The following is an 11,634-nucleotide window of genomic DNA, read 5'->3' as shown; positions in this document are numbered from 1 at the left end:
TTTTTTGGTGTTTTTTTTTTCTCCTTACCTTTGCTTTTCTCAGTAGCAGTAATTTTCTGGAAAAATTGTTTATGTGGGCCAGATCTGGAGCTGCACAAAGCCGACAGAGCTAAGCTGATTTAGAGCAGTTTAGGACCCAACCCTTCTACAACAGCTGAGCACCGAAGTCAGGGGAAGTTTAATTATCTTTGAACAGCTGATCAAACTTCAGGCCTAGCTAATAAATCTGTTTCTGTCTGACCTTAACAGCAAGTCTCAGTACATTAATTAAAGGATCCCAGCAAGGTCTGACAGGTAGGTGGTTTTTGGTGTTCGTTTTTTTGTTGTTTTGTTTTCTTTTTGCTCCCTCCACTTTTAGAAATGAGCAGCAAACTCTTTCACCATTCAGAATGTCCCTCATCAAACATCCCTTCACCATGAGCTAGAAACAGATACAACACCACTCCCCCTTTAACACAAACATATTTACACCCCTCCTGTACCCCTTGTCTTTGCCGAAGATTACAGAATAACACTTCATACCAACAGAGCTTCAGAGAGCTCCTTCCCAGTTCTGGAGAGAGGATCAGGGATGCTGGTGCCCCAAAAGGGCCCTTGCTTTCTTGGGTGATGCTTTGCAAGCCCAGACAGGAGATAAAGGGCTCACTGCGCCAATGGCTGTGCTGGCACTACTGTGAACATGTCTGGGAATGAGCACTGCCCACCATCCTGGTACCACCTGTTGGCACAACTGACCTTTGAAAACATAAGATGAGCAGGAAGATCTCTGCCTGTCTGAGCAGGTGCAATGCATGGCTGCTACGAGACCTGAAGAGGACCATCACATCTTTAAATCCTGCAGGATTTTTGATGTTTCGGAATCAAAACCACTTCCTCAAAAGCTGTTGGGGAAAAGCAGAATAAAACAGCTCTCAACACAGCTGCTGATTCGAGACAGAGCTTGCTATTGCCTTAGCCACTTGCACTCCCAAGTGTTGCTCAAGCCATCTTTCACCCTCAGCATGTGGTCCCTGCTGCTTCCTCCTGCAGCTGAGCTGCCTGAAGACGCTTCTGTTTTACCTCTCCCCACCTCACTCTCACCCACTTGTTTCTGTCTCCCTGCTGCCCCTCTTGAAGGAGGGTGGTAGTTTTTACTCTGGATCATTTCACAAATCCAGTTTATAGCATCTCAGCAAGGGGAAGACAAAACCAGCTTCGCACAAGGAAACCTGTGCCCTCCCTGCTGCTCATAGAAGCATTTTAGCACAGCCCAGGACCAGTCAAGAGTAACCTCATCCCCAATATTTGGGTAATCTAGATGTTAATTGTTGCCAGGAGAAAGAGGAGAAGAAGATTAAGTCCTTTTTCACATAGTCCTCAACTCCAGAGACACAAGAGCCATTCATTTTTGCCACCCTCTGTGCTGGACAGGACACCTTGCAGCCACCCTTCACCCTCAGATACCATGCATCCCCTCAGCTTCCCTCAGAGGGTAAAAGACAACAAATTTGGCCAAAAAGTACAATAGATCCTGTAATGAATGGCCACCCTTGAAGCTTGTAGATGACAGCACACCGCTCTCCTTTCTCTGCAGCAAGGGAGATGGCCAGCGATGGAGAAGCAGCGCTAAAAACAACTTGAAAGCCTTAAGAAGGGAAAAAAAGAGCAGGGCTGTGGGAAGCCGTTTAACTCCCTCTCCTCATGGCTGGGGAATTTCTCATTGGCAGAACATGTGTCAGGCAGCCCTTGCAAAAAGCTCATTTTGCAGCCATTGCAGTTCACTGCAGCATTTGCGGCAATCCCGGGCAGTAACTGAATCCATTGGTAGTACTTCGCCGTCTATAAATCCTATTGGAGCCGGGCCCATAAATAGTTCCACTGTAGTACGCAGCTGCATACAGGGCAGGAGCAAATGTTCAACATAGCGGCTGTTGGCTCCAATCAGCTTAATTGAGAAGTTGATCATATTTCCACCATTTGGCTGAGTTTTATTATAGCTACTCCTCTTTAAGAATTCCCCTCACTGGTGAAAGGGAGACCACAGCAGTGTCAAACAGCTTCCTTGCATGGGAGACCCAAAGCACCCCTTAGTTGCAGGGGACTCCTCTATTCACAGCAGCTTTTTGGAGCTGTTTTGTAGCACCTTGCTCTGTCACTGAGGTGCTGCTTCTCCATACTGATGCTCCCAGTAGTGGAGAGGAAGGCTTCAATCGGATTTTAACAAGTGGCTGAAAAAAAATGAAAGAAAAGACAGATACCTCAGAAGACACAGTCTAAGCGACTGTGAGAAGGTTACCATAAAACACAAACTTCAGATGAGAGCATATCCTACATCCAGGGATAACCCTGTGAGGAATTTGTAGCTCATTTATCGCTGCAGGTCACAGGTAGGTGACAGCCACACCAAGATACAGCACAGGGGTTCCCAGAATAGGGCTCACCACCCCACCAGACCGCAACACTTAGTATTTACAAGCCTGACAAATTCATCTGCAAGAAGCTGGGCTCTGGACCAGAAGAGGGAAGTTGCCAGTGGAAGCATTTGGGAACCCCTGGTAGTTCATCACCACAGAGAATGAAGTCCAAGGTGTTTATACCACCCAAAGCTGGGAAATATCCTGTTCCAGCAGGGCTGACCCCAGGCTTTACGAGCACACAAACAGAGCCTCATGTAGGGATCCTAAATGACTACAAACATGTCAGGGTTTCAGGAGCACACAGTCCCTTTTTAAAACAAGACTATCACCTTCCATTATCTTTCCTCCTCTCTTTTGTTATCTTCACAATGCCAATAGTTCCAGTTCCCTGGTTTTCATTAGCAATAATCTCATTCATTCACTCCAAAGAACCACTTAGCCTTCCACTGAATAGTCTATGCATTCAAGTGCTGAATTACTGCCTTGGAAAACCAAGGAGCACTTACTTCCCACACTCCTGATTCATGACAGGCACTATCAGCAAGGGGGAAATAAAGAGATTCTCCATACCAAGAGAAAAATGGCCCAACATTATTTCCTTGCTTTTCACACTTTAAGATTTAAATATATGTGCTTTATAATAAGAGGGCCTGATGTGGGACTCTTCCCAGCTGCAATTTTCACATAACCTATAGGAAGGTGATCACCTTCTGACACTTCTATCCTTCTTCCTAATTTTGCTGAAATAGCCTTAAAGAGGCAGAAATATCACTGGGAAAATATAGCAATATGCACAAGCAAGGCAAATTCTTAAGCGTCACCTCCTCAGTAAACCAGGCCAAGAAGAGTGAATCATATTACTCAGAATACAGAAGTTGCAGCCAACTATCCAGTTAGCAAATGGGTTAGAGGTACTTAAACAGAACTCTTTAATGATCCACGTGCAACTTAGATCTTCTTCAGGTAAAATGAGGGATAAATTCCCCAATGAATTCCACCATTGGGAAAAAGAAAACCTCCCTGAGTTACTAGCCTCAACACATTTTCTACTGTAAAAGGTTCGTGCTCTGCCCATGCAGACAGAGCAGAGCCTTTAATAATTTCAGATGATGGGAGTTTCACATGCCATCCTGCCACCACTTCTGATCTGAGCAGGAGACACAGCATTGACACCAAACAGATCACTTTTCAGGTGTGCTCCAACTGTCTCCTCCATCCAATCAGATGAGGATAGTACCTCCATATCACTTTTGAAGGCAGCTTTGGTAGATCCATGAAGATCTGGGAGAAAGCCTCCATCTACTTGGGACCATCAAAGGGTTGGGCTCAAGCCTACAAAGTCTCTATATGACACCCTGACAATTCTCAAAGCATCATAATTTCATCAAAAGGAAAGAAACTTTGAGAACAGGGGCTGGAGGAGATATCTGAAAGCTGCTCAGGTGAGACAGCTCATTTCAGTGGACATGCCTTGCCTTGGACTGGGACTCAGCAGACAAGTCTCCCTCCACTGTCTGCAACCACCAAGCTGGTGCTTCTCCAACAAGTCATTTTGCTGCTCTCTGCTTTGGTTTTCTCCCATTTCTTTTGTTCATTTTCCAGCAGCTCTGAGGCATGGTTTCTCATTATTTCTTGGTGTGTTGCATCACACAAGGACCCCAGCTAAAGCTTGAAATCTGAAGATGCTTCTTTAACATTTGCCATACTGAAAATAGTAACATTTTGACAGCACTTTCAAAATGCTCAAGAGCAATACAGAACCAAAAGCAGTGCAAAACTAATACGATGTCTCCAACATTATGCCTTCCAAGTCTTGTGAGAGAATATCTGGGGGAAAAAAAAACATGTTTACAAAAGTTATTCATTTCCTAGATGAAGGAACATCTGAATAATTTCTCCTGTGTTTAATTTATCACCATGCTCTGCCACTGATTATTCCCTGTACTTCACAACCAGGAGGTACCACCCTGGCAATGAGATGAGCCTTGGCTGGATTCACAGCCATCAGGATGAAGGCAGCATCCCAGCCAGTGCTGCCCAGCCCCAGGAGCTTGCAGGAGAAGAGCTCTGTGACAGTAGGTCACAGGGAAACAGACTGGCGTGGAGTGTTATTTGTTACCATGTGGATCACAACCCTGTCCTTTCCTCACGTACAAGCCCACCCCATATGAACCTCCAGGAGTATGCAGCCCAGCAGCAAGGAAACTGTCACTACCTCTTTAAAAGGACCATGGAAGTTTGAAGTGCTTTAATTAACCACTGCAAAGGTCATTTGCCTTCATGGAAACAGAGTTATAATGAAGTGCATCATGTTTGCTGGTCAAGACTGTCAGAGAGCTATTAAAAACAGCAGGAATCTCTTCGCCATCTATTCTGCAGCAGGCCAGGCACTCCAAGGGCCCTACTAGCTGTTGGGCACATTTTCTTCAGCTCCAGCTAAATCACTGGACAGAACCTTTAGATATGATGCAGGGTTGGGAGAAGAGAGAGAAAAATTCAGCTGGCAGTTTGCAATGGCCCCGAGAGGGTGGAAAGCTTCATCTCTAAGGAACATACTGAACAAATGCATTTTTAAAAAGGCATACCAGGAACATCTTCTGACCCTGAAAAAGGGAGCTGAAAAACACACCAAATTATAATCTTCTTAAACTGAAGTGGAAGTAATACAATTCTCCATATCTTTGCTTTCCAGGGGGGCTGAGCACTTTGTCTCATGGTAGCACTGGGATGAGAATTCAGGTCCCATGAAGCAGCCACTGCATGGACTTGTCCTGCTTCCAGAGCTCATAAAGGAAAGGTGTGACAGACTCCTGTTAAACTGCTCCCATTAATCCAGCACCCAAGGGTTTGCAGGCAATACCACTTCAATGTGCTGGGTACCAAAATCCTGTTTGCACATATTTTCCTAGCTCTCTCTATGCTGTGAAGCCACTTACCAGACTGCCTGGCTGTATTTATCTCTTAGCTTTTATCGTCCTCCTGCCACTGTTTCCCAATAGGTTCTTTTGCTCCTTAGTTTGAACCCTAATCATGCAACATAAAACATACAGTGCACTACACATTCTTGTGGCCCCAGAGACACAATTAGAAGCAGACTTAGCTATCACTTGTTCTTTAAAAACTCATCTGTAGTAACAGATTTTCTAAGTGAAGTGAGTTGAGACACCTCAATTTGAAGGATGCTCAGCTTAAAAATCCATGAAAGGAGACCACCGGGGGGAGGGGGGAAGGTGTCCATCTTTTGTTGCTGTTTTTAAGAAGAGTGTTTATCACTTTCTGAAAACGCAGAGCTGGTCTCTGAAAACCACTTGTGACTACTTAAATCCTTGGCCAATAAATAACAATTACCACGCTTGTTACCGAGCAAAGGGTAACAGGGAACGCAGGTCTGCATCGGAGCACAGGGCAGGGAAGAGCAGCCCTCAGCTGCTGACACTGCCAACCACACATTCTCCCTGGCAGATGCTGTCTTATCCCAAGAGCTGCCCCTGCTGCTTTCTGCTAATCCTGAGCTGCAGTAGGCACACAACCCCGCTCCTTCTGGTCTCGATGCTCGCTGGTGAACAAGTGTTCACAACTGTGCTGTGCTTCTCCTTCCCTTTGAAGGGAGCGGACTGTGGGACAAAACACACTTGCCAAACGAACTAAGAAATGAGGAATGTCAGCATTCAACTCTACGTTGAAGAAAGCATATCTGCTAAATCATGTGTCCTAAGGGTGGGGGCAAGCTTCAGCACTCAACACCCTCAGGCAGAGAAGCAAATGTGCTACCCAGGACTAGCAGCACACTTGTATTAAATGTTAAAGGCCACAGCAGACAGAGACTTGATTACAGTTCTTTAAATACTGTTAAACTGATAAAAACACCATACAAAATACTTGTGGAAATTGAACCTTTCAGAAGCGGAAGTAAAAACTTTGCCTCCATAATGGCAACAAAGGGGAAATGCAAGAAGTTAAAAAAAAAAAAAAAGTGACGCAAAGAGAAGATGATGGCAGGAACTGCATCCACATTGGAAGCTTCGTTGGGCACGTCCCTACAGTGACACGCAAAGGAGCATAAGCCACATCTATTTTTAAAAGAGAGAGTTGCAGTTGATTTCAGATCATAAAAAGAACAAACAGGAGGGAGATACTCCCAACTCCAATAGCAGCAGGTGCAAAAATGACATTCCAGCCTCAAAGCTCACAGGCTGGTAACTGTGGCGTTAGGTGTAGAGCAGCCCCCCTCTGCAAGCTATCCTATAAAACCTGTGCTAAACCAACACTGAACTTGGGAAGAGGGAGAAGGGCAGCACTGGAAGGAGGTTGCTAATGGTACACCTCTTCCCACCCTTCAGGAGACGCATCCAACAAGGTGAAGGTTCTACCCATAGCCACAGACAGATTTTCAAATTTCTTGATTCTCAGATCACGCAATTATCTCAAAATTATTTTATCACAATAAGAAACCTGTACACTCATTGCAGGAAAAAGCATTAAAACTAGGAAATCGTTGCTTAGAATTAAATTCTAAGCAATCTCCTTTGCCCCTGCCAATTTACTTAAGCACAATAAGAATTAATAAACATTTTTGTCAACCATTACTTGTATGTAACATTCACAAGGACAAACTGAAACACACACAAAATGATTTCTCAACAGTTTCTGAAGGAAAAGCACTGACATGTTTACTGGAACACATACAGTTTCATGTTATTACTGGTCAAAAGTATTGAAACATTCAGCTAAGTTATTTACTCCGCATGCCCCACATGGGATCAGCCACAAAACACCACCAATAAAGAGGAGCCAAAACAAAGCATTTGCCAGTAGCCACCAGCCCGAAATGCTTCACAGCAACAGATCTATTGAGAAAACATAGCCCCGTGGATCCCATGTGCATAACATGACACCTGCCAGGAATCATCCTGTTAAACTTGTGCTACAACAAGGTGTTTGAGATCACAAAGGCACAAGAATCTCCTTTGTGAGGAAGCCAACTTTATTTCATTTTATCCCAGCAGTTGTAAAATGCTGCTGGAGTTCTGTGTTCCCGGGACAGTACAGGTGCCACAGACTATTGCTGAAATAGCAGGCAAATACCAGAAACTAGAGTTTAATTTCTACATGAGAGATGGAAAAGCATATCTGACAAATTACTATAAAATACACACTTGAGTTTCTAAATTATTTCCACGTTTTTGAAGTGACTTACAGTCTTTGGCCAAAGTCTTCGCCAAATCTATTTACTTTATAAACATTTTTCAAAATATTTGCTCAAAACTAATTATGAACTTGTTATTGCAAATTTTTTCTGCTAGCATCACATTCTGAGAGTTAAACAAGCCAGGCAGGAAATAAAAATACTATGTGGTCTATTTGTTAATCAAAATGGTCCAGATTTTCAATTGAGAATAGTTATGTTCATCCATCCTCAAACAACTCAGAAAATAATACCCATTTGCCAAAATTAATGGATAAATAATTTCAAATGAGACCATTGCCAAACAAAAAGGGTGGCACAACTAATTTAAAGATGTCATGAGGCTGGAGTTTGTGTCAGACAGCTCTTGCGTGGCAGCATCACCTTTCAGGATCTGATGATCCACTTATTTCAGAGCCCTCAGAAGTGAAGAATTTTTCCACTGTACTTACTAGTGTGATTTAAACTGCTCTTTCTACAAACAAATCAGCTTTGGCATTTAGGGTCCAACTGCACTTGCTGTCCCCACTTCCATGATCCAGAGTTTCTCAAGGAGAGAGGTAGAAATAAACTTACAAGCAAAAGGGTTTAAAAATAAAAGTCACACCTGCACGTACACACACAGCAGACCTCAGCCAACTGTTGCAGCTCTGTCGGCTTAACCAAGTTGCTTGGGAGAGATGAGTTTGGGACGAAAGCATTTAATAGAAATAACAGGCATTTCTGAACTACCTTTGGGGGTAACAGTCTTCATTAAGTATGTCATAAGCCTCTAGCTGGCAGCTCTGAAGTCATCTCATGTTGCAGAGCAACTGACTTCGACCGACGTTTAACTAGAAGGAGAAAACCCCTCAGGGCTGGCTATTCAAGCAGAAGTGGCTGAAATTGAAGCCTTGCTCAAATCACACTCTGGAGGTGGACCCCTAAAGTCCTGATTAGATGCATCCTATATGAAATAGCAACTTTAAAAAAAAGTAATAGTTAAAAGAGGTGGACGTAGCTTGCACTGGCTGCCAAGCACTGAGCACACGAAGCTTTCATAGGGCATTTAAGGTGCTCAGTCACTCTCTGTGGCCACAGAGTCCCCCAAAAATGGCTCCTTCAGTCCTTGTGCTCTGACATCTTGCTCAGCCACGCAGGATTTCCAGGTCTCTGATCCAGTGACACTTTCTGTAAGAGTCCCTGTATACCTCCTGCTAACAACCTCTGATCTCATAGGTCACACGAGAAATGAAATTACATTCTTGAGCATCACCATGTCACTTGCCTCCTTACAGCTAAATAAGGGGTGCAGAAGTAGGCGGCTATTTAAAGAAAGCCAGCATAGCTATTGGACAGGTCCTAGGGTAGAGACATTACACACGTATATGTTACTGCTCCCCCCAAAAACAGGCTTGTACCCTTGAACAGCTTCAATGGGGGGGATTTTGGAGTGCTTTACCAAAGCTTTTCACACACATTGGAAACAGAGATGTTCCAAGCACAACACAAATAAAGCCAAGCTCCATCACAGCTGGTTTGAGACAGCTTGGCCAAGTTTAGAGGAGTGTGAGGAAACCCTGCCAGGCCCTGCCTGCAGGCTCCTTTGCCTGTTGGTTGGAGGACAACTTTCCAGCCACGAGCCAGGCACTGGGAACGAAAAACCTGCTGGGAGAAGAGGACACAGTGCCTTGTGCTATGGAAGAATGCACATCCATAGACAACATTGAGCTGAGCACCACAATGGCTGGACCAAAGGTGCAGCATCAGTTATAGAGGGGTGCTACAACCGGGGTGCTACCAGGCTCAATGGCCTCCAGTTCTCAAACCTCCAAAGCAAAATGTCAGCTCCATCTTTCCATGTGGATTCTCTAGATACAGACACTTTTACAGGTAGCAAAAAAGCACATTAAGGTGGTACACAAGATGCCCAGAAACACTCTCATGGTGATTCACGAGAAAGGAGGAGCCCATCAAATGCCTTGTGTTCATTTGCATTACTCAGACAACCATGGTATAGATTATGTTCTAGATATTTATGTGGATCTCTATCAGGGCCTAATAAGCCTTGACGACACTACTTGGACTCTTAAAACAGTTTTCTGAGATACACACAATATGACTGATCATACAATAGCGTAGTTGTAGCCCTCTCCAAAGCACACAATCTTTGTGGACATCATCAAAAATGCACAAGTATTATCTGAAACCTACATAGGTTCCATAAACGTGTAAATAGCTGAAAAATTTTAGTGCCAGCAGCTCTGTTCTGTTGCTGGTTTGCCTCAAGGTTTGCATGTGACTGAGCTACATAGCAGTTAAATTACAAAACCGAGACTCATGCATGCAATTAGAGAACTGGGTGTTCTGGTGCATCAAACACATTTTACCTTGTCTGGACATTTAGCAATATTTAAGCAAATTCAGACCGCATGTTTGGCAGAGACAGGACTTCAATGACGAGGACAGAGAACATATGATCACAGAAAGCAATGCTCACACCTCCAAGCTTCATCTTGAAGGCTATCCACACATCATCAAGAAGTCTTACTGATGGCTGAAGAGAAGATGACATCTAGACAGTGATGGCACCAGATTTCCTAAAAACAGACATGATCTTCGAGTTTTGTGATATTTCAAGCACAGACTATCCCTAACAGAAATCAGCAAAACTTAACTAGTATCAGGTTAAGCCTCGTGATTGATTTAACTAGCCAGTTTGGTCTTTAGATCCTGGGCTGACTCAAGACTTTCTGAGGCACTTCACAACAAAAATTAGAGGGAAGAAAAAAGCAAAAGAGGTCAATGCCCCATTAAGTCACAATGAAATCTTCCAGGCAATGAAGTTACGTGAGGACTCTGTGCCATGGATTTTGGTATCCTTTAATGCCCTTTCCAAGTCTGAAACCATTGCATCTCCTATTAGCTTAAAGTGGGACCCAGGACACAGATCATTTAAGTGGGCAATAATTTAAATCTTCTGCTGCATGCTCCAGGGAAAAGAGAGGAAGAGAAAGGCAGCAAATATCTGCAGCCCATGGTCAGAAGAATGCTGATTGACCAAGGCAGTACCAGGTCATTTTATCTTAAGTAGTGTGAGAGAGTGGGCTAGGATTAGCATTTTATGCAGCGCTTAATCTTTACGTTTAAAACTATATAGTACCAGACTGGGCACATCTTTCTCTGGTGGAGTCCTGCCTGGTGGGATTTGATACATGTGTTCTGCACCAACTTCAGCCCTTTCCAAAGGAGCTGAGCAATGGGAGCCAGACACAGCCCTGCTCATCACAGAATATTAGGGATTGGAAGGGACCTCAAAAGATCATCTAGTCCAATCCCCATGTCAGAGCAGAAACACCTAGATGAGGCTACACAGGAATGTGTCCAGGCGGGTTTTGAATGTCTCCATTTAGCCAGGCACTTGCATTTCAGAGCCTGGTTGCTCAGTGATCTATAAACTGATGCTCATGCAGAGGAAACTGAGACGGTCCAACCTCCCCCTTCCTCTCCCCACCCACCCCCCCAAAAAAAAAAAAAAAGAGGCAAGCTTTACAGGACAGTCGAAAGCAAGCTGCAAAGAGCACTTAGGTGACACTGTTTCTTCCTTGGGGAACGACAGCATTGGGAAGGTGAGCAGCCCGAACATGAGCTGCAGGCAGCCCCCAAGTCAGCCAGCAAGAGCTGAGAAGCGGGCACACCTTTAGGAAGCCACTCCCCCCTGCATCGGCCCTCCTGGGGGAAAGACAGGGGGGTGACGGAGATGCTCACAGGCTCTCCAAGGAATGCCTTGTATGTCTTGCTGCCAGTTGCTGGGGGACGCTGACATCGTCTGGGACAGAATTAGAAAACCTTGAGCAGGAGGGCAATGCAGCACAAGTGCTAAGTCAGCCATGGGCTATATGTGGCGCACCAGTTGGTGCCTTCTTTCCCCTTCTTCAGATACTCATTCCTTTGCCCGTTCCTTCAGCACAGCTTCACTTCGGCCTACACTGCCCTGTGACTGCCGTGTGCCTCTGGCCGCATGCAGGCTACTAGCACCTTACGCAGCACTTGAAGGAGCCAAGAGGCAAATCC

The sequence above is a fragment of the Patagioenas fasciata genome, chromosome 7 (genome assembly GCF_037038585.1).
Source record: "Patagioenas fasciata isolate bPatFas1 chromosome 7, bPatFas1.hap1, whole genome shotgun sequence".
Taxonomy (NCBI): domain Eukaryota; kingdom Metazoa; phylum Chordata; class Aves; order Columbiformes; family Columbidae; genus Patagioenas; species Patagioenas fasciata.
This window is presented reverse-complemented; position numbering follows the sequence as displayed.